Source organism: Monomorium pharaonis, unplaced genomic scaffold, assembly GCF_013373865.1.
Source record: "Monomorium pharaonis isolate MP-MQ-018 unplaced genomic scaffold, ASM1337386v2 scaffold_639, whole genome shotgun sequence".
In the NCBI taxonomy this organism is placed as follows: domain Eukaryota; kingdom Metazoa; phylum Arthropoda; class Insecta; order Hymenoptera; family Formicidae; genus Monomorium; species Monomorium pharaonis.
The window spans coordinates 2854-28372 of NW_023415955.1; the positions used below are offsets into that span (position 1 = coordinate 2854).

General features: G+C 36.2%; 1 long non-coding RNA gene across 1 annotated transcript; it reads left to right on the top strand.

The window, feature by feature from the left end:
* The first annotated feature begins 21175 nt into the window (after positions 1 to 21175).
* LOC118648741 lies at positions 21176 to 24101 on the top strand. The gene is made up of 2 exons (XR_004965422.1): positions 21176 to 22011; positions 23975 to 24101. It is a non-coding gene; the product is annotated as an uncharacterized LOC118648741 (long non-coding RNA).
* The last annotated feature ends 1418 nt before the right edge of the window (positions 24102 to 25519 follow it).

Genomic DNA, 25519 nt, shown 5'->3' on the forward strand with positions numbered 1-25519 from the left:
CTTTTGGAATTGTCGATCATAGACGGAATCGTTCTCGTTATTAATGTTGCCGGGAAAGTAAAGGAGGGAAAATGCTAAGAGCAAAATTAAGCACACTGTCTGAAAAATATTAATCGCGATGAGGTCGTCGTGATCGTTCCGGGAAAGAGATTATCCACGGAACGTCGGAGACGGAGATATCCGTTCTTAATATTCTTCATAATCGCGTTTCATCTCATTTTCAGATTCTTTCTTACAAGTGGAGAGCTCTTTGTGAATTTTAATATTAATAGCTCGTTATCATGATAACTTGTCAGCCAGATTGGCTGCTTTTGGCGACGCGATTTATAATATTCATCTTCCCAAATCTCGGGACAATGCTCGATTATTAGATTAGAAAGGGTCGCGCAGAGTAAAACTGTAAGAGATTAATATTAAATAGCAGCTACCGATATGACAGTATATAATAATTATATTCATCATATTAAGAGATCACTTATATCTGACTTGCACGCGCGTACACTTATAATCTCACTTCGTGCACGAGTAAAATATCTCAGAATTATTCCTTTCATTGGACTGCGAAATGTAATTTGGTCTAGAATTTATATTAGACCTGCGGTGAGAAGCCCCGAGCCAGAAACGCGGTACTCATATTGAACTCCCTCTGACTTTCGGAGCCCATTTGGACTTCGACTTTTAAGATCGTTCGTTCGCTCGGAATTCGTTCCGCTAGATAAGCGAGTTCCTCGTGAATTACGATCGCGGGACAATCGTCTACGAAATTCCCACTGCATCACGGCGGTATCGCTCGAAAATCGGGATGATCCGACAATCTTCGTGGCGAAGGGACTACGACGCGAAGAATTTCCGGGGGTTAGAGAGGGTGCGGAGATGGAGGGGGACGGTGATTCCCGACGAAGAAGCGAGAGATTCGCAGGGAAGGGTTTTGCGGAGGCAATTTGCAAGGTTCGCTTCTTAGCTAACCCCTCGGAGATCGGGGGATGGGTCACGCTGGCGTATCGCGGTCTGCGATCTTGGCCGTAGCATCCGTAACTGTTCTTCCTATTCTTCTCGCCGGCTCCGCCGTTTCCATTCTCCTTTCGTGCAACCTTAACCCACATGCACGTTTTGCGCGATATACGTCTGTGCGATATTACTTGCCTTCCAACATGTGCTTTCTTGTGCGATTCGCGTCCAGAATCTGTCTGGGGCGAGTCAGCATAACTGTGTCAACATGTTCGGGGTGTATATCGGAATTGCTAATGCAAGACAAATATATCTTAGTTCGATATGCAAAGGGGTTTGGAGAATATATAACGTAATTTAAAGTATATCTAGTTTTAAAAAGAATGCTGTTTTTTTATTTTTTATAGAATATTTTGTAATTGTAACCTATCTACCGTGTCGTCATCGATTGTTTAAAGATATTATATAATAGTAAGTTAACTATATGGTTCTTTAGCTCAATTATTGCTTTTAAACGATAATTTGAAAAAAAAAACACGCGAATGATGTGGAAAGTACATTTACAATTATAACTATGTATTTATAATAGAGCACGCATTATTTTTTTATTAATAATCTCTAGTTTATTTCGGTACACCATTCTTAACGAGACAGATTGCATTTGTCTGAGCTCAACCATGTCAAATCTCATTTAAATCGGCTTTGGAAATATCTCCAGGCGCGCGTAAGCTGTACGTCATTTTCATAATCCGTTTTCCACTTGACGCGGGTAAAAACAGTACCGCGGACTTTTACTCTGCGCGAAAATGAAATTCGTCGGGCCCGTTTTATGACAAAGAACTAGCATTTTCATGAGCGTACGAATGGACGGAGCCATGGTGTTCCTCAACCATGAAAGATTCTCGCCAATTCTTCATTAAATTACATTGTCTTCTACAAAGAATGACGTTTTACGACGCGCGAAGTAGAGCATATCGGCCGATGCTTCGAAATTTCGCACTTTGCGATTTTTGTTCGTGATTTATACTCTAACTTGTTCAAATATATCATAAGAATCGATTGTACCACGACGAAGTAAACAATACATTTTACTTACTGTCAGTTAACTTTTCAGAAAGGCTGTACTTCGTTAAAAGCAACATTTGAAATTGAGCAAAGTTTCTCTGACTTGGCTCCGCTCGAGTGCTATACTGAAAGATTGAAAATTAGCACGGCAGTCATTTCTTATAATGGAAACTCGCGCGAAATGGTATCGTACTTTACGAAAGTGGAAAATATAATGTTGTCGAGATATTCTCAATTGCTTTAGAAACCAGTGAAAAATGCGATTCGCTTTTCCAGCTTTTTTTACATTTCTCTTAGATCTGAACACTTTAACGCAATCTAACTTCCTATAGTGCCAATATTGCGAAAATTCCGTGCCAGATAACTGAAAGTGGTCGTTGTCTAATTGAAAATCCGTGTAGTTTCTTCTAAAAGTATCGCATTGAAGTTGATTTAGTTTTGATATACAAATTTAATCGCTCTAAATATTTATTGTCAGAATAAATATTTTTTTCACATCTTAACATAAAATAGATGAACTTATTACTTAAAAAATTTACGAGTAGAAAAGTTTCTCGTAGAAAAGATTAGCTTCAATCATAAATACTAGAAAACATTATTTGCTTAGATCGGAGAAAGATCTAATCAAGTACTAAACAATGCTATTATCGGTACAACGTGCTTAGACATTCGGCGTAGAGAACCGTGAATATTCAAGAGCCTCCTGGAGTTCGTTGTCGTCAACTTCATTGAATTTGTTCGCCGTATCTCCTCACTTTGATCGTAGCCGGAAACGTTGCGGGAAAAGCGTCTCGTTTGGACCTGTAATGAGGTACATAAATGAAGAAAAATATTGTCGTCTTTTTTACACCGATACCGCAGCATCGAACTCTTTGAAGTCGTTATTGTAAGATACGTCGCTATCGCCGTATCGACTACCAATTTGTTTCTGTCGAAACAATCTCTTCTAAGTAGTATGAGCACTTTCGTTGGAAACGAACGTAAGAATTGCCACTAATTTCTTTATTAATTTTTTTCTTCTCATGGAAGAGCATAAGGAGAAGGAGGTTAAAATTAATTTGTTCTTATGCTATAAAACTTTATTATAACTCATTTTTTCTTATAAATTAAGTAGCAACAATTCAAAAAATATAGTATACTAAAAAAAAAACGACGTATTGTTATTTTTCGAGAGTGAGCAGTAAAATTTGTCAGGCGTTGACGCATTTGCAAATTGAAAAAAATAAGTTAACGCGTTATTTTACCGTCGATTCGAGTTGCAGTATCTATATATGTCCTCGAATTTGCACAATTCTGTTAATTGGCGAGTGTACGCGTAGCAACCGGTATTCGAATACGCTCATCTTTTTTAAGCGCGTTCAACGATGCGTATATAAAAATGGCACGAGTCAGAGTACCATAAAATCTCGTTTGTCATGTTGTTTGATATTTTGTCTCTATTGTTTTTACGTGATCAATTTGTGCAATGCAATGAAACTACAAGTATTTGAGCGTTATTAAACGTTTCACTATCAGTACATTATTACTTAATAATGAAGAAAGAAAAGAAACTGTGTTTCATTCTATAAATATGTTATCTTCTTAATTTATAATTAAAAGTTTATATTATTTAATTTTTAACTAAAAGATTTTAAATTTTTGGAATAAAGAAAGAGGAACAACCTTCTTTTATCAATTATTATATGTATGTATAGGTTTTTAACAAAAAGTATACTAATTTGCTGAAATATTTATTTTTCTACTCTTAATTTATCGACAGCGACAATAAGTAATGATGCTTTTCTTTGTGGAAATTAATTTTTAACCGTTTGACTATTTGATTAAATTACTATATCGCAATGAAACAGCGTGTTTCCTGAGTTTGAATAATCGATAATTTACAACAGTAAAGGACTTGTCGAAATAAATGTTTGAATATCGTAATACAGCAGTAAGGGCTTTGCCTACGTTTCATGCCGACATTCGTGCTCTTCCGTGTCGTGGTACACATGAGTAGATCACATATTTACGTGCACCGGGTAAATTTACTCTATCTATGGATGTTACACGCGCGCGCGCGTTGTTTGCTTCCATAAACCGACCTAATTTTCAATTGAAAAATCACGGTCGTCCGTTAGGAACGTTTCCACCATTAAGATTTTCTGCCCTTCTCAATCACAACTCTTTCGTAGACTTTCACATGTACCGTCGCGAGCACTGCCATTGATCCTTAAATTCTCTGTTTTCAATTACATCTGTGCAGCTTTTCAAGTATTATGCTTTGTTACCGGGGAATTCATGTTCCTTATTCCATATGTATAATTTATCCTCAGTGAACAGGATATATTATGAAACAGTATAATGGCTCATGAATATGTTTCCCAAATCAGAACTGAATAATATTAACATGTTATGGCCGTAATTATATTAGTATTTATTAATGTATAGGAAATGGATCAATGTTAATTAATCCACGGATCAATATTGGTAATTTCTAGTATACTAGTGATTAGTTCATTCAATATGTATTTATTCAATATGATTTACACAATTATTGCAAATTATTCGACTTTATTTTTAGACATTATTTTTATCTTTGTATTATTATTTATACAAAATAAATAACGACCACGGACAAGATAAAAAAAAACGGAATTTTGATATTCACTTCTCACAATGCGCGCTCTACATAAACATTCAAAGAACATGCTGGCACTCACAAATTGAAAGCTTATCAAATATAATAAAGTATGCACTTACAGATTATTTTGAACAAAAATGTTTCAAGCGAGGGTGCACCCCCAACCTCCTGTCGTCCCACTTTATTATCTTGCGACACTACGTCAGTAGTACGCAGATGCACATACACGCGTTTTATGTAACAAATACACTTACATCCTTAGTCATATATGTATGTATTCTAGCTGCCAATAAATTCTCCCCTCACTCTCACCATAACAACATTTTGAACTCGACAGCTGAAGTTTCTGAATAGTACATTCAAATCGAGCCACAATCGCCGACAAAGTCGCATCGTATTTGCAATACAATGCGTCTCACATCGTCCTTCTGCCGGTCCTTCATTTTGTCGAACTTTTCCCTTCTTTATGCGTTTTATGCGAGATTAGTCTGGAATGGTCGAGCAAATCAATCCTATAAGTATCTCCGCATTGCGCCTGCACACGTAGTTCCAAATTTCGATTACATCGTTGTCGTACAAGATTCATCGTTGAAAGTTACACGAAGCTATTAATCTCATCGTGGTCACATAACTCTGCGGAATATGAAAAGAGCTATTCTAACGTTTATCGATTGGTACTAAAGAAACATTATTCGAAGAACTTCGAAGTTAATAATTTTCAGTTTAATTTTGTAACGATAAAGAATTGCATTTTTATATTCTCTGACGTATTTTTTGTATAGTCGAATTTATGTCACGGGAGAAATTTTTAATGTGTTTTAATGATTGTGTATTTACTATAGTAAACACACGCACACGCACACACAGCGTCTTTTACTACTATTATTATATCTTGTCTCGAAATATAAAACAATATATAATAAAAACTAATAAAGCGAACCGGATAGTTGTGCTTACTAGGTTAGACGTATTTATGGGTTATTCAATACACCATCGTCACGTTTTAAACGAGAATCATTAAGCATTCGACTCCCTCTTTCTAGGAGATGTCTCCCGCACATCCGGCCGAGAGATAACGCTGCTGGATCGTCATGTTTAACGCCGGACTCTTGTTGGTGGAACGTGACTTTTCCTTAATCGAGATACCTTTTCTTCCCTAATCCGTAAGATCGCGTAGCAGATAGGGAATCTACTTACGTTGTAAAAAAATTCGAAGAAAACAATTATCGCTAACCGAGAGACAGACAGAAAGAGAAGAGTTATTCGCCCGAGGCGATATACATTTAGCGCGAAAGGCGAAAGTGTTTTGCATAAAGTGACATATTTTGCGTAAAATTACAACATCACCCGCACTCCGACCTCGAATTGGATTGTCGAGTGCAACGACAATGCGGAGGATACGGAGATAAACGCGACCTTTGTGCGAGATAGATTGTGGCGTTTGGATGACGTAGTTTTCATGCGACATAAACGAATTGGATGCGCGCCGCGTATGTTGTAATTCGTTTATCCTAAATAGCGAGGTTTCGTGAGTGGAATTAAGCATTAAAATTATTGTCGGCAAGTCAGTTTTCGGTTAACTTAACATGCCGCGTTTATGCAATGACTATATTAATATTAATTTGCGATAAACTGATAACTAAACGTTTGTATTTGACCTAATTGACATAGTCAACGCCACAGGGTCGATATTGATTAAAGCGAATAGTGTATTTCCCTTTGCGACGGAAACTCGGTTTTGTCTTCTTATTATGATTGAGACATTCTTGCCTTATATATTTTGTTTCAGGCTATTATATAATTTTAGGATTTGATTACAAAATAATCTGTATTTTTAATTGCAGTATGTCTTAACTTGTTTTTTTAATATTGCAATATATCATCGTTAATATTTGAAATAATACTACTAACATCGAGTTGAGAAATTATTAAAGATTAATGCTGCACTATTATGAAATAATGCTGCGCTATCGTGAACTTCATCAGCCTGAATGAGGTTGAAGTGATTTGTTCAAACGAGAAACCAAGAGTCGCGTTAATACGAATTAATTATTGAATCGTCATTGGCAATTTATGTGTAGTACTTGTATTATCGTATACATAATAATGCCCGATGAAGTATTTGTCAAATTATCGTTGCGCGCCCGTCGCACGAGAGAATTACCGACGAGAGTCTAAATTAAACACGTCATCAAGAGACTTGTAAATCAAGCACGTAAAACGCGACAGCTCGCGTCTCAATTATGTGAATTTCAGCGAGTATATACATACATACGTGTGCGCGTGTGTGTGTGTATATATGTACACCATATACTTTTAAAAATTATCAAAAATTTGGATATTCGCAAAGTTAACGTTATAATGACGATTCGATGATTCGTTATTCGGAATTTCTTTGCACGCTGCATCTATATTTGCGCTCGCGTAATAAATTCCGGCTGCAGCAGTTTTGTCGGTTTTGTTTTTGGCGTAATTAGATCGGCGATTTTCCTGACGAGATCGATAACGCGACGTGGAGCCTGCGGATTCTGCGGCATCCGGAGTTGCAAAATGCCGCGCGAAGAAGGAAATGAGGATAATCAATGGTAATTGATGCGAGGGGGAGGGAGAGACAGGAGGTCGGTAGAAGGCTGGAAGATAGGAGTAAAGTGGAACAGAGGGGAGAAATAGGGGGAAGGTGAAACTGAAAAGCCGGCCTTTTAATCCGCGTTTGCGCACTAGAAAAACTTTTAGATTTAGTTCTATTTTATGTCATCTTGCATTTGCTTGCCGCGACCAGTACTATCTCTTTTTGTGATTTATTGTTTTTTTTTTAACGTCTACTGTTATCCTTCTACTAGAGATACTTGTGTTATTTCGTGCGGTAAGCATTTTTTTAAATTGAGACTCTAAAGATTTTTAAATTTAAAGTTACATATTCCAATAATATCCAATATATTTTGAAGAGATCTAAAGTTAGCAGAACAATTTGTAATTAAATAAAATGAAATGATTTTTAAAATGTAAAATGTTTCTAATTAGGTTATTTTTTTTAATCTGGAAAGATTTATCACTGATATTTAATGTGATGAAAATAGTTTAATATATGTGTGCTCATTATTACATCAAATTGAAAGTGTTTAATTATTTCAAATCCCGATTGGCGAAATACAGTCATCATTATTATTCGAAATTGCGTTTTAATTTAATAATCTCTATAATTATGTGTCTAACTTTCTTCTGGATATTATAATATTAAACTATATATCTCTCTATTAACCATTTCCGATCGTGTCCTTAATTGACCTCATATCGCTCATTTATCTCGTTAAATTTAAAATTAATTGACAGGTTCATGAAAATAATAATTGATTTTTGGAATTTTCTTACACAATAATAGTGCAAAATTAAATTATTTAAAATTTGTTATATTTCTAAAATTTACCCACACATATACACGACGATGCTATTTGTGAATTAGAATAGTAAGTATCCCCAATTTTTTTGCAGACGTACAATTTATTAATATTCAGAAACATATTTAACTTTTTTCGTGAAATTTTTTTCTCTTGAATTATTCTTTGTAAAAAGGGATAAGATTTTTTTATTAGGTTCAAAGAACTGCACTCTCGTTCCTTGCCCCTTATCCTCGTCTCAACGAATGAAATACCGAACATGATATTGATCGTGAATTCGTTTTCATTTCTTTTAATGTGCGCGGCTATGTGTTTTCATTACAGTGTTTAGCGTCAAGTATAATGGAAATATCGTCGTACACACAGGAAAGAGCGCTACTTCCGTGTTTGTACAGACCAGAGGAAGAGGAAGTTTAGAAATGGTAGGCGAAGAGTGAATCCGTGAACAAAACATGTAAAACTTCGCGTCTTGAAAGGAAAGTGAAAAATATGCATTTTATATTCACGGAAACGTATAGTAATTACTCAAGTAACAAATCAAGTTACAACATTGTTTCCGCAACTAATCACACGATCGTCATACGCGTTCTTGTAATCTTGTATATCGATAAAAAAAAGAAATGTGAATCTTTTAAAACAAATTCAAATTTCCAATCTAGGCGATATACGAATGGCTCGATATAAATTTTGATGGATTTTCTCCATAAGGCAGGTTATAAACTTTTCACTGGAGGCACAAACTTATATAAAACAGAAATTATATATTTAGTTTTAAAAAAAAATAAGGCTCATCTAATTTTTAAGTCTCTTCTAGATGTAACAAGCTGTTTTTCGAAGTTTAAAACGAATTTTTATATAAGAGGATTATTTTATCAATATTATTATTGTAGTATCTGTTGTTGGAAGATAGAAAAATTAGTACATTACATAACAGCGATTCATCTTTTGTTTTTGTTAAAAGAGCTTTTTGTGTGTAATATGAATTACATATAATGTGAATGATATAAATATGTGCGTTTATAATAAGTAATTTTATTGTATATTACAGAAACGCTTTTTATATATAGAAAACAATTTTTTTTCGATTCTATTATCAAGTACATTTTATTCCTTACGATCAGTGAACATGCTTATTGAACTTTGACTGGAGCATGGCGTAACTAAAGAAGCTCCGTACAACGCGCTAACGAATTAAGGACAGTGGGAGATCCGAGCAAGCTGAAACGCGCTTAATCCGCCGGTTGCAACGAGATTCCGGAGATTTCCTCCCTGCGCCAGCATCTCGCGAGTGCTACTTGTGGAAACAAGGGCGGTTCGTTTTAATTCCGTGTACGGTCGCGGTCTCGTCGGACTTAATTTTCCCGGCGCCCTCGCATTTGCATCGTGAAAAATCCCCGGTAATTCGGAACCAGCGCGAATGCTCGTGCACTCGCGTTGTTGGCACTAGCCGGAATGCTTACAGCCTCACGTTCGCTCGCTAATTCCGCGTGCCTACTTTTCAGGATCAGATGTGTCCTCTATCTATCGTCTATTTTTCTTCGCCGTCGGATTCGTCGTGGGAGTGTAATGCCGCGGTAACCGCCGCGGTAATATGCAAATGCTCTTTTATGCTTTAAATTACAAATGAAATTCGCCCACAAAGAACATTGTGCGGCATCGCGTGAAAGGACGTGACTCGTGATACACGTGTGATCGCCACGCGCACGATTATACATGTAGATTGTAGATTAATATTCAAATTTCGCTATTAGGAAGCAATGTGTTCGATACCAACTACATTATGAAACCGATTATCTGGAGCTTAAAGTCGATGTTAATAATGTATCTTCCTTTGTTAGGCACTTTTTTATATATGCAAAGTAGTTATTAGCTTCGTTATATTGCACGCTCGTGTTTACTTTTTAATTTTGTGTGAAATTTTTTATTATACTTCATTGTAGTATTATAGTTCTAATAATTTGATTTTAAATCAAAACGGTTTGAGTATTTTTGTACAAAACATTCTCATTTTTCTGTAAAAAGAAGTATGAAACATTTTTCAACATTCTCATTTCTGAACATATTATAACTTTTTTATTCCAAAATATATTTATGTTTAATTAGAGAAAACTAATGATTTAGTTTTTTCATTTTTATAGTGTTCATGACAAATATCATTTTGTTAGTTTATTTGGATGCTGTATTATTTTGTATATATTAAACAAGATTGCGTTATGACGAAATTAATTAGCAAGCATTTAATTAGCTACACGTTGCATCAAAGGCACATTCTATTAGATATAAATTTATTGTGCCTTTGAATAAAGGGTTGAGGATTAATGATTTGCTAACAATTATATGTAACTGAGTATCTTGATGGTATCTGAACTACATCTGGCTGTCTTTCTCTTTTTCTTTGCTTCTGCCATTTTTCTCCTCTCTTCTCTTTCTCTCTATCTTTCTAATTAATATTATCTAATTAGCATAATATCGATGCCCAATTTCCATAATCGCTGACGATCTTGGTCTCAGTTGAATTCAGATGATCTATTCACCGAATAAATTGATTCAAAGATTAAACCAAATTCATAGAGAAAAACGATTGAAGAAAGAACGCTCTGGATAAAGAAGGTTTTTACTGCATGCAGTAAGAGATATCTATAGATATTTATAGATAATTAATTATCTCATGTGTTTCTTTACTCTTTACTGGACAGAAGTCTAGAATTTTCGTTTACACGCGTGTTTGACATAGTCTGATCGACATAGTCTCGTTCTATTTATACTTTAATGCTATTTTCAGTCTCTGCCGTTATAATGCCAACGTGGCGTGACGATGCAATAGAAGAATCGTTTTTATTTAGACGCGTGAATGAGTACATTGACGCTTCTACTTCTCTTGGCACATATCTGTTAATTTCGATTCCTCGGTCAAAAGTTTGCTTCCAGCCAGATATAAGATATGTGATCGAGCATGTTTCTGGTTTCGGACGCCACTCTGTCTGCCTCGAATTTGGTATTACTTATCGTACCTGGGTACTATCAAAGTCTGGACACGTACTAATTAGCGCAGCTCAGGTTTATATATTAACGACCACGTATGTCAACAGGGTTTCACTTTGCCAACCTAATGACGCATTACTTTGACATCGTACGGTTACACGAGTGCTGCACACGAGCACTTTGTGTCGACGCATGTTGTGTACACATCATTTGCACCGAGCAGAAATAACATTGCACAGCTGATACATTATGGTGCAATAAATATTTAAGTAATTAGAGATGCAACTCGATATATTGATATCGAATGTAGGTTAAACTTTTCAGAGATTAAAAAGCGTATGTACATAATAATACTGCAAGTATGATATTGAAAACTTCAGGAATACTCATATATTGCATTTTACGCTGAATGTAATTTATTCTTATGACTTTTAATATATGAATCCAATAAATAACAATTAAATTTATTCATTTATCAGTTAGAATAAAAAGCTGTTTTGAAATAGAAAATTTATGTAACTGAATTAATTCTGTTATAACTTAACTTTAATCATTACACTTTAATTACTTTTTATTTAACATTTTTATTTCAACGTATATTCAGTAGCGGAAGTCCTTTTTTTTTTAACTTTTCCATTAATTTTACGCAATTTACGAATTGCGACTCTTCTTCGTATTTTTGAGCTTGCTGTCCGACGAGCCCATACGTATGCATATTCGCATGCATATTTATACAAACGTAATCCTTTCCGCTTATTTGAATATTGTGCGGAGATACGATATAATTATTTAAACGCGCGTCATGATTTATTCGCTTGGAATTTGCAAGGTATTATTTTTTTACTTAACCGACGGAATGTCCGCGGCTCAATATGATGGACCGGAATCATTCATCTCCTGATATCGTTATCTCACACGTACGCATGATTGTGTTCGCGTATACGTAGATTTCTAGATAGATTTGCTATTAAAATTTCAGTCGCGCCGGCCGTGTCCTCCCGCCCGTTACCCCTAACGTCATAACAACCCTGCTGCGCAGTGGTGCGTCGAATTAACATTTCAACGAGGATGGCCGTGTACGCTTCACCATCACGATAAAACGGACGCGTTATTGCTTTACTGAATAAACATTGCGCCATTCCAAAATTCACGTAGCGACTACGAACGTACTACGTGAAACATTACGGATATATATCTCGTTTTGGAAATAATAGTTTTAATCTTGATAGTAGATTCTTTGATTAATTTGCAGTCATCGTTTTTTTTTAGCTGGAGCTTTTATAATGGCTTTTGAATTATAGATTGACAAAAAAATATTTGACAGGAAAAATGTATAAACGAAGTAGACTTAAATAAACGCGAATGTTTGCATCCAAACATTTTATATGCGACCATTGTTACTAATTTATAACGTAATTTTGTTCTTTTTTTGTTGCAGGTAAGTGTCACAGACGGTCAATGATCACAGCGAATAACCGAAAATAGTGAGTCCAATATTCTATATGATAAAATTCTTGAGAGTGTAGTATATATATGTATGTGTGCATATATATAATTTTACCATTTATCGTTGCTTTTTAAGTTTTTTTAATTTTTGAGAAATTATATAAAAGAAACAGAAAGAAATTATATAAATAAAAATATAATTATGATGCATTTTTAAAACGTGTATAACTTTGTAAATAAAAATTAATGTGAGAAAAAGAATTACATTAATATACAAGGAAGGAAAATTATGATAAGTGTGAGTAATATAATTATACATATTGTAAGGTAATAGATAAAATTTTAATAGAACATGTTCTGAATGTTATTCTTCCAATGTCTTCCTCGGAATACTAAGAATTCTTATCGCAATGGATGTACTTGGAGGTTGAATTCTAAAGCGTCTCGTTGAAAATTAGTTATCGGAAAGTCTTCAGACATTGCCCGGACCGGTGATCGGACGTAGCAACGGCTGAGCCGCTTATAGCCGCCCGTAATGTTAACTTTATCGTCGTTCCTTCGCGTAGGGTAATGAATTTCGCATTACCGGAGCTCTGCGTTAGCTCGAGCGACGGTTGAGACAGAACTTTATTAACGGTTACGCAGATTTACGGTTGGCGGAGAAGAAGCTATCGCACCGTCCGCCTTAAAACACCCATCCGATTCAACAAGCGTTTATTCCGTAGAGGAACGGGAGGTCTCGAGTGAACGGAAAAAGATTTTAAGATTGTACATTACAATAGGGTACTTTGTGTATGTTTTCCAATATATTTTTTTTTACACAGAAAGAGGGAATCTTGTTGACCTATCTAAAAATATAGCTAGCAACAATTTGAGTGTTCTAATTATAGGTGGTATAATAAAATCATTTTTAGATCTACATTTAGTTGAATTTTTAGACACTTTAGCAAAAAATCTTTCTTTCTGTATGATATCAGTACATTTTTAAAGTATATATTATGCACAATATTATCTCATTTGTTGAAATTTTTTGAGAAATATCTCGAGAATTCATTTTAATTTGATAAAATAAAATAAAAAGTTTATTCTTCTATTTTCTTCCACAAGTTGCTTGCATGAAATAGCTCATACACGAATGGGGAAGATAATTTTAAATGCACTGTAGATAAAATTTCTTTATGAGTTAAGTAAACGAAGACAATTTAATGAATTTTTTTATTATTATTAATTTTTTTATTCTCATAAATAGTTTTATCACCTTTGATCCGATTTTAATTGTAACATAGAAAAAATGTCATTAACCCCTGTTTTAGATCCACTGCTCGAAATAACAACAGTACTGTCGTCGAAAACGAGGAGTGGAGAGGTAGAATACTAATCCGTTTGCCGGTTATCTTGTAACGCAACATTAGACTTAAATGCACGAACGTCCTCTGTGCGTTTCCACTTCCTGCTCTGTGTCCTCCCCCGGAAATAAAATCAGCTTGGCAAGCGAGGGTTAATAACTTCTTCTCACGCACGTGCTGCCCCATAATTGCGCGTTCCCGGTGGCGGAACCGCCTCCACCACCGTTCCGTTAAATTTAATTCCGCAGTGCGTGCCGATGACGCTATTTCGGACAAATTAAAAAGAAAGTTTCTCTCCCATTCTTCGCACCGATTAGCCAGATAAAAAGAATCGCTATCGATCAATGACATTTTTTTAAATACTAACAGAGGATAATTTATGCAATCATAATTGAGATTTTATGCTGTTTTTTAAACTTGATAATATAACATATCAATGAGTTGTAATTCACCTAACGGTCTGCGTCGGATCTTAATTAATGATGGATATAATTCTTTTTACTAAATTTAATTTTCTTAGCTTTATTTTAAATATAGATATGGACGCGTACAATAATTTTCTAAAGAGTTCCGGTGATATAATTAATTAAAACATTTTTTAAACAACTGTCGATATTCGACCAGCATCTCATGTCTAGACCTATAAATACAAGTTTTCCATCAAGATAGTTGTTGAAAAATACTTTCTAAATTTTTTAAATTAATTAATTTTGTCTATCTGAGATGCCAGTTACACCAAATCCACGTGCGCAGACGTATACGCATATATACGTATGTTTTGTAACAAAAAATTTTTTTAAATTAATTTAATCATCAGAACTATTGACGTCTTTAAACGATAGAACTCTATAGATTTAGTCTTCTCTGTTCTGTGGTCGTATATTCGAAATACAGTGAGATGCTATTATGTGATTTTGGAAGTTAGCATCTCATTTATAAAAATTTAATTAAAATAAATTTAACGGAACTATTGTTGAAACCTATCGAGAACTGTAGAACTATGCTGGATGCAAATAATTCTGCAGTATTTTTATGAGATGCTAAACTTTGAAATGCTAACTTCACACACGTCAATTCGACCGAGGCATATGGTATTATTCTTCGCAATAACAAAATGATTTACAACTCATTGATATGTTTAACATATTACGGTCGGTTAGAAACAATGTACTAATATTGTTGATAATATAAATTTTATTTTATTTTATTCTTTATTACTTTGACTTGTGGAACTTATTATTGTTCGAAATTGTATTTTTGAATTTAAAAAATTTTTGGAAATACTTGCTATTATTATTTTGTAGTTTTTAATTGTTGACTTAATTTCTGGAATTGACAATGAGAGATTATCCAACTTTGATATGCAATTCTATGCTTTTAGAAGATTGTAAGCATCTAAGATCACATATCTTCTTGCAAGTACTACACTATTTAGGATACCAAGCAAATTTATTCGTCTGAGATTGAAACATTTAGTAAACCAACTCCAATTGAGCACGCAGATTTGTATTCATAGCAGGCAATGCGAATTTCTTTCTCGTTGGGGTAACGTTTTACTGCGCGTTTTTACGACAAGATATAACGCGGATTACAAATCGTAAACGGAGAATAGTGGGCTTCTTCCGTTACGTGCTTCTTGGGAATCGCGTATGTCTATTACTTACTTGAAAAAGAAGAATAATAATTTAGTATTTTGTGTGCGTGTGTGTGAATATGTGTTAAAAAACTGTATTAATTTCCTTTATTTTCTATTGTTTTATTTCCATGATTGAGCATTCGACGAGAGATTTTAGAGTTTATATTCAGGAAATTATTAATTAATATTTTGGTAAATTGTAAAGGTTTCCAGCTTTTACAGAAAATTTTATAAATTATCTTGCTACGTCGGTAGACTTTAAACTACACATTTTATGAACTTTCCTGTATCTAACGTAATAAGTTTGAGAAAGTATTTAACGACGGGTCAGTAGAATAGAGTCAGTTGCGGCCTCTATTTACTTCACCACTTTAAGCTCGCCGACGTGCAACGGTCGCCAATACGACGTTCGTAAAAGAGCAATGTTAGTAGTCTATACGAGACCTGTAGCTTAATTTATAGTTTCGAAGGTTGGAGATGTTTAAAACGTATCTTTTCCGTGCATCGTAAAATAAGAATTCGTAAAGGAGAAATATTGAGATGAGTATCGAATATATATTTTCCATTTTAAATAACAATTTTTTTTATTTATATAGCTAATTTGCAAAATATTATTTGACAATTTCTCATGATTCAAAACTTATCGTTGTTCCGACATTTTTTTATTAAATTATTGAAACTACGAAAAATTAAATTAACGAAAATAAAAATCCTTTATATTTAAGGATAATTTTATCAGATTTTGTAAGAAAGGTTTTTTTTTCCTAAGAATTAAATATTTCGATTATTTGATAAGCTCTTGCTACGCAAGGGTAGGATTTACCTTTGAGTAGAGAACCGTAGATTAAATCTATTAGACTGTCTTGATTTGATCGACGGAAGTGAAGCCGCGATACTCTGCATGGTGCGAGGTTTCGTTAGAACGGCGATCATGTTTTCTCTGATGTTTCTTTTGCAAAGTCTGTTTGATACATAAATTGTTTTTTTATCTTTATGCTTTATTTTTTTATATTTATCTTTTTCTCTTGCTCCACTCTTGCAATAATTGCAAATATGGAAATAGGACATAAAAATAGAATATACGACTAAAAATAGAATATAAGAAAATGGATATTGAACGGGGATCGAGTATAGACGCGAAATCAGCGAATTGATTAATTTCTACGGGATAAAGGTCTATTCTGTATTAATATTCGACTAAATTTCCGGAAAGATTCTCTATTTATTTAATATCTTTGGTTAGAAATCTCTGTGTTTGTTTAATATTGAAGCAGGGGCTTTTTTTTATCGAGAACGGAGAGAAAGAATTTTTGGCAACTAGATTTTTGGTGCGCTATTTAATTCGGATCAGGAAGTCGTAAGAAACAGTAGTGCTGATAGTTGGCACAAACATCATGTCGAAATAACAAATAAATCAGGCTGAATTGCAAGCCTGATCGACTTGCTCTTAATTCAATCTAATTTTACCTTTTAATTCACAAGTTTTTTCCGGATTCTATTTTTTACAAAGGAAATTATGCGTTAAATAGAATTGCATAGCTTTGGAATTAGTTCTTTATAACACACAGAAGATAAATTAAAAGATAGTTAATTTGTAAAAATAACTATTCTTGAAGTAGACATATTTATTATTAGATTAATTAAGTTAGAAATTGAATTGTGTCTTTTTTCGTAATGAGATTACTAGAACGGAATTCTGCGCAAGCTGGCTAATTGCCATATTAATGGAAAATCGTAAGTAACAGGAGTAATATAATAGACTCAAACATCGCTAATTCTATTATCGACTTTATCGGAAACGAGTTCGGGAAGTCTATGGAAACTAAATGGCTCTCTGACTGAAGTGCGACCGCACGATCGAGTTACTTGATTTTAATGACATGTAACAAATGTAAAAAAAGATCTCTGTTTTATTTTAGTATTATTAACTATTTCCGATCACCGAGTTGTTCGATATATTTGAAAGTTTGAAAAACTGTTGTAGAAAAAAACATGTTTAAATACTATAACGATAGATAAAAGGATGAATGTTTTAGAAGGAATGGGACAAAAATGTTGAACAAGATTTCAAGTGTTTTCAAGATTTATGAATCTTTATTTAGAAAGCGGAAATGTCAACATCTGTACATTAAAATGAACATTATTGTTTTCTTACCTTGAATGTACCGCATCCTGAAACTATTTCCTATTATTTCCGTTCTTAAACTAAAATTTAATTATTACTATCACAAATGGGACGAGATTTGTTAATGAATTTAATTTTAATCTATTAAATTTGTGTGATATATATTCTTCTATATAACTTTAAAATGCTTATTTTATAACTAGTAATAAGTAACATATAATAATAAAAAAAGTTTTCAAAATCGTTAGTTGCAATATTGTAATGTTTTGAAGTTGTAAAATACAAGAAGGATACAAGAAAAATATAAGGATAAGGTTTCGAGTGATTTTTTTATTCATGTCGACACGAGAAAGGATGGTTTGTAATGATTTAATGAATGGCCAAATAATGGTGGCCAATTAAAGTCGGCCGTTGGACATGGGATCAAATGTTGTCGAACACGACCATCAAGGATCAACAAATCCTTCCACGGCTTACCGTAGCTTACGACTTTAGACCGTCGTATTAATCTCAAACAACCGTCCCTAGTGCGCCTCAGAGGCGGCATGAATATGTATGCGCGGCACATAACCAGGTCCTCCGTCGAGTGGCGAATAGTGAGTGGTTCCCTGCTTCCAAACCGAAGCAGAAGGATCAACGGGCTAAATTGCAGACATCGACTGCGCTGATTAGGTGGGATCTGGTCGAAGTGACCAACTCTGCGTTCCACGCAAATGTTGATCGCGTTAGAACCAGTCTGATTGTCTCGCCGCTCGGCCGCCGTCCAAGTATGCCAAACTTTAGACAACTCGAAATTGGCCCTAATCTCGGTCATTTGAATCAATACCGTTATAACGAACCAAATATTGTAAAGCCCTTCGCACGACAGATTGTGTGTCCCGCAGAATACATTATAATAATTCTAGAGACGCGATTGTGTATGTGTATTTTAAATGGACTGTATATTTATCGTTAAAATTGGACGTATCAGCATATTTTGTATCACTTTTTTAAATAGGTTTATCGATTTAATTTAAAAAATTTCGTGATTTATGTATCAACGAGATTTATATTCAATTTATATTCGATGCTGCTATAGTTCTATTTTTGTTTTGTTTGATGTGTTTTTAAGTTTTCAATTCTCGCTGATTTGCAATAAATAAACTTGTAAAAAGTGAGCTTACAAAATTCCATTCAATATTTATTTTGTTTGGAAACACGGTTATACATTTGACCAAAATTTTTTCGTGCGACAAGACAGGCAATTATTTTTTACCTAATGTCATTTGAAGCGGCAAAAGCATAAACTGCATGTAGAAACGTAGCGATTGAAATAAAATACCTTTTTAACATGTCTCGTCTGACCGAGAACATTACGCCTTACTGAAAAAGGGAGAAGTTACCTTAAATGTTTAGCAGTCACGCTACGTCCTTAAACAATTCTATTTCGTTCAATCACAGAGTAGTAAATCTCGAAGCAGCCTTCCCACTGGGTTGCATAATTCGGGATCGATTTACTGTCGTGAGATGACTGGCATTAGCCACAGGACATAATTCACGGGCACTCCCCTACCAGGATCATCAGGCTAGTCAGGCACTTCAGCTTAGATTTCTGCCTATATCTATGTCGGATGCCTAATAATCTCGCGCACGGTAGACGTCGATCATTATTTATCGGAGTTTATCGTGTCTCTGGAAATGTCCGCGATCCGTTTTCTGTCAGAGATTATCACCTATAACTATCACATTAAGTTAAAATGATTTATCAGATTTGTCAATAATTTTTTGCTAATGTTATACATTTATTACGAATGTTAACAACCACTAATCTTCCATGTAAAAATTTAGTTTTTCTTATTAAGATAAATTATTTATTATATTCTGTTGTTGCATCTTTTTTCATTTGGTTTTGTTGTTTGCACGGTTAATATGCTTTGGATTTATACTTGCATCTTTATCAGATGTATTATTTTGTTCTAGCAGATTTCTTTAAACCAAATTGTCAAATTTTTGCAGCAATACTTTCCTCGCAATTCCAAGATATCGGATTGCAAAATATATGCCAGTAGCGTACATTCGTATTATCGTATCGAAGGTGGTAGAAAAAGAGGAACGTTGCACAGTTTCGGAAAATCACTTGGGCATATAGATTGCGAGAACACAGAAAGGCGGGAAAGGGTATTTTCCGCTCGATTTCTTTCGCGGCTTTATCGATTCCCTGCTTCCTCTCGCGGAAGAAACACAGGCGCGCATTTGGCCGTGTTTTAAGAGTTCGTTCAACATCGTTTTAATAAGTCTCCCAAACGCCTTATAACTGTGGGGAGAGAAGAGGACGATGGTGGTTTGCGTTTGGCAATGGTTCAAGATGGAGACCGTGCTGTTAATGGCGCAAACACCGTGGTAGCATTATGAATAATGGGCCCGGCTTTCTCGGTACGCCTTGGAACAAACGTAAATGCAAAAAGATGCACGTCGTTGCATAAGGATGCTGCTGTCGGCTCTCGGAGAAACGCGACCATAAGTCAGGGTATCCTTGGTACGTTGGGATTCGACGTGCGAAGCGCTCCCGGAAGGTATTACGAATTTTCCGTTGGTGATATAACATATGCATTCGATGCTCTCTTCCTACAGAGAAAAATAGCTTTTAATGTAATGAAAAATTTGGTACACGCTGGTATTTAAAATACCTGTCTTGAGTTTTGCGATACTAAATATTAATCCTTGTAATACTCAAACACATGCACACAAACTAATAAAATTCTTTCGTTATTAATGAAATTATTTTTTATTATTTAATAAGAATTTTATTAGTTTTTGTTACAATATCTTGAAGGAAAATACAGAACAAAGCGATATTATCTTGAGAAATAAATGCGCAAATTTTTTCCTTACGATATATCGAAATTGTTAGTCAAATTCTATGAATATTATTATCGCAAGCAAACGTTACACTCTAGCCGATGTCCCTTTCCTCCTCTCAGCAAGGAGAGGTTTTGCGGCGTCAGGGATAAAGCCAGCCAATATACACTCAGCAGTCCGCGATTTTGGAGCATGTCTGGCACTCGCGATAGAACTTATCTCCTCTTTATGCGCTGCTGTGTAGATTGTAGCAGAATTTTGTCACCTTTCGCCAGATTCCACCGGAATTTCCTCTCGCCGTTCTATATCTTTTTCCCTCGTCGTCGTTCTCCTCCCCCGACATTTCGCTCCACCCTTTGCGCGGAGTGAACTCTCAAAGCATTCCTTTCTCCGCCTCTGTCCATCTTGTCCGGCGCTTTGTCATCCAGCTCAGCTCGGCTCGGGCATTCGAGCGAGAGCTTTGACCGCTCCTGGAATTCCTTATCGTTCGTTAATTCGCTAACAGTGTCGGTTGGTTATCGGCTTCCTTTCTTCCCCGCGTCGATTCTGAATACATTCCAGTTGGAAAAGCGCGACGAAAAGCCGAACGCGCGATTCGTTCGCGGTCCACCCCTTGGATCTTCTCTTTGGGCTTGCGGGGTTTATCTAGCGCGTTCCGGTTTTATGTGCAATTGGCGACGAGCCAGCGAGATGCACTCTCTGTTCTAAACGCCACACGTTGGTAGAGTGCTTCTGCCTAGGAAACAAAGGCTCTCGCTTTTGAAGTGCGTCTTTGTTTCCTCGGTGGCAGAGAATCGCGTCATGCCTAAGCCCTACGTTCGATTATTGGTAACGGACGACTTTTTCTATTCATATTAAAATAAGTTGTTGTCGTACATGCCTCTCAAAGTGAAATTCATGCTTCCTTCCACCCGTCGTACCGGCTGTCATCCAAATTTTTCGCCGTGCGTGAAATTCCTTTCGCGCGCAGCCGCGAGCGCCGTGCCACGACCTGATTTCGCGCTCGCATCTAGGTCGTACACTTTAACTTGACGAAGCGGGTTATATCGCGAATTATACGCAGCACCGTTTCACAATTGACAATCATGCCGTACCAGCCAACTAATAAGCATAGATGGCACCCCTCTCGACTCTGTACAGTGATTTCAGCGCGTTATGGAAGTAGTGGAGATCGCGGTTAAGTCTTTCTACGATTGTTCATGTAGTCGCAGTAATGGATAATTGGCCGGGTCAAACGAGGAAGAGTTGAGAGAGTTTATTCCGGGAGGCATTGTCCTAAAGTCGTACGACTGGCGGATGATGGTTGATATAATTGGTATAAGCATCAAAATTTCGTTTGTCGCGCGATTCTGCTCGTGACGTCTGTCGGGGGATTATTCCGCGTTGATACGGACGACTGTCTCAGTCGAGATTTGATCTCCTTGCGATCCGAGAGAACACGAGCGCTTTGTGAGGGAGGAAAGACGTGATTAGACCGCGTAGCTCTGCAAGAGAGATCTAAGGAAGAGATCGGTGTGTAGACGCTACGCCACGAGAAAGAGCCTTGGTATCGTCCAATTCCTGACGTATGCAACCACCTTGATGGATCCACCCTTTGCGCTTCAACCCAGGTAACTGCCTGGGGCCGCGTATGCGCAAAGCCTTTACCCGAATTGGGTAACCACCTCGTATGTAGGTGGCGAGGGTTTCGTAAATCATGAGTGTTCCACGCGTGACGTCAATGTGTAGCGGCGGCGATGTCTGGAATGTTAATGTGTCATGTGTCCAACCGCAAACCTTTGAAACTTCTATATGACTATTTTGCTTTGAGACATTGTTTTACGATCTTAAAAGATGAAATCTTTTTTTCAAGAGTTTTAATTGCTCGTCTTTTATTCGTGTTTATTTTTGCAACGTTTTATATCTGACATCATTGCATAGTTGTGTTCCTTCACGCGTGAAAGCTCGTAGAGTACTTCCATATCTAATGGACGAGTAAACGATCGATACGCGACTCGATACGCGACTCGAATAAGCGAGTCGGAAACGAACGGTAGCGGCTCTGTCTGCTGGTATCGATATGTGCCGGGATTTAACGTCGAGTCCGAACGACCAAAAATCGTCCTTGCCTGGACCCGGCATCGGGTTAGGATTCCGCGCGTAATACATCAACCTTTATTATGCCGGCGCCGAATATCCATCGGTTATGTCAGAGCCGTGAAGTTTTATTTTTCATCGCGTGTCGTATTTTTCCTCTCCGTTCGTTTCGCTACGCTCGATCGAACGCGTCTGTTTTTACGCAGAAATGAAGTTATGAATCGTATTATGAGTCATCGGCGATGAGATAATGCAATAGCAGCATTTGATTTCTGTTACTTGATTTTCCATTGACGAGAATTCCATCTATCAGTTTTCATGCGAAACTTGTTTGTTACATTGAATACGATCAAGAGCCAAGCCTACACGTTTTTGTAATTATCTCTATGAATTTAAAACGAGACAAAATGTTTATATGATAATCGAGGTATGACAACGCTTTTCGAGAATTAAGAATTATTAATAGATGAAATTAAAATTTATTTTTTGTTTAATTGATGTATAATGCATTCCGAAAAACATCTCCGCTTATTTCTTAATCGGTATATTTATCCGTCAATATTATAGCTTGGCATTAAGTCTTATATAGCTGTATTTGCACAAAAATTTTAGCGTTTGCGAGTATATTGTTTATTCAAGTTTCTATAAATCCAATTATCGTTTCTTTTTTTGCGCCCATTACCAAGTTATTTTTATATCTGCTGTTTTTGTCTCGTTATAATTTATTCACGTGCGACCGTGTCGGGGGTCCGTGGTTGAACGCGATTTAGCGAGCTTTCATCGATATACCGCGTACCGTAAGTGTAGTCTGCGCGAAAGTAACATGTACGCTGAGTGCTGCGACGTCGTCGGTCTTCCCGCTTCGTCGTCGCCGTCGTCTTCGTCGAATTAGCCGTGCACGAGCGACCATAAGTGAGCCGCGAACATAGCACTGCGAACGAAGCAAAGCAAGTCACCTTTCGCTGTCGTTCTCGGTAACCCGTTTAATTTCCTGAGTTAATGCGCGACTGACTGCCTGCGCGATGCTCGCGATTACAGCCGCCGTAATGCATCTCGTGCAGACGTTGCGTCTCTTCCGCAGGGAGATATAGGAAAGCTGTCTTGAAAAAGGCGATCCTTTTATTTATCGCTGACGTTCCGAATGATCTTGAAAATAATAGAATTTTCCTCCTGAAATCAATAGTAAATTAATAAATTGATATTAAATTTACATTGTGAATAAATAAATATCTATAAAAGTAATTTTGTAGATCAATTAGGTACGTAGACATTCGCCATTTTATCCTCCGGTCATCCTCGTGACTGTCTCGATAATATTCGTTTGACACTCAGACGATGCTTGCTTATCATTGGCACTCAAGTAATACTCTCAGTCTGCGGGATAACTGCGCGAATGATTATTCATGCCGTGACGTCACCGCAAGGGTTATCTACGGTGTAACGATGGTGGTCGGTGAACCGAAGGCGGGTATGTTTTATGCAAGCGATTGATTTTAGCTTTGCATTACGGGGGTGACTGTGGGAGGAAAGCCGAGGAAGAACGATGGGAGGCGAGTCCATTGTGGGACTGGCGAGAATCGAACGGATAAAACGAGGAAAAGCCGAAGGCTCGAAGAGATGCTGCGGGAAAAAACCTATCAGAGTGATTTGTATCCTGTGCAAATTGATATTCTCGTTCTTCTTTATATTAAAATTAAGTATCTATTGAATTATATATTTATATAGAATTTTTAATTTATCAATTATATTCGTTTTCTATATTATATTAAACCCCTATAATTCATTCATTTTTCATTTATTTTGCTTAAACATCACTTCATGCACAATATATATGTTTACATTTACGATGCCTAGCAGGTCTTTTTACTATGTATCCAGTCTTTATTTTATTCAGATGGCACATGTGACATATCTCATTTTAACGAGATGCCGAGGAATGTGTCTGGCACCATTAACGTCACGGGACAAAAATACGGGCTTTGACGTATAACTTATAATTACGCAAACAGATTTCTTTGCTTTCAATTTCAGGAAAACAAGCTTACGACAGGCCGGGCGTAAACTTTTTCGCTGTATATATGTAATTAGATGCTCGCTCGGTAAGCTCTTGTTGTTTTTGATAATGCTAAAGACCGAGATATTATACAACAACACGTATAACGAGCCCCCGGTTGTTACGACGAATGGTGTCTTGGGCTACGTCGCGATAGTCCTGGTTGGCCGGCGGCCAAGCTTAACTGGGGTAAGAAGCGGGTTTTGCGTCACCAGGACTCTTCTCTTTGCGACGTTCCGCACGTTTCGCTTTTCGCCCCTGGAAATCTAACACGCAGCAAGCCATTGTGTCTACGTCACCTCTTTGGAAGTGTTCGACGAGAGGCAGGCGTAAAAACTGGCGTAGACTCGGTCGACCATTGAATCCGATAAGGGACTAGGGAAATCCGATAGGGTTGTGTGGTGACACATTTTACGCGATTAACTCTAGACAATAACCATTGGATTTATTATATATGACAATAATATATAGAGCTATCAAAAATATAATAGATATATTAAAAAATTATTATTATATGGGTCAAGCAACAGGAAAAGAATTAATGTGATTAAATGGTAGTCAAGTAAATAAAGTTAATAATATAACTCTTATATTGCTTTAAAAATAAAATTGGCTAAATTTTTTATTATGTCAATTAAATTGAAGTGCACTTGAAATTAATGAAATTCAGATCGATAAAAAATTAAAATATTTTTATATTAAAAAAAATACCCTTCTCTCAATCATGAATAAACTGAGGGGTCAATTTCGGCCTTGTTTCGCAAGTTCCATTGTTTATCGACGAGATAAAACCGATGAGATATACGTTTTTTTAATGAGGATACGAGAGAGCGTGTTTTGCGAATAGAAGTGTATCTGAAAACGTCGAGAACTTACACACTACTTTCGCACTCTCGATGACTAGCTCATCGGAGCCAATAGTTCTCGCGACACATTTCGGTTTTCTGGAATTGCCGAACAAGAAGGGAAGACGGAAGCTCTACCATCAT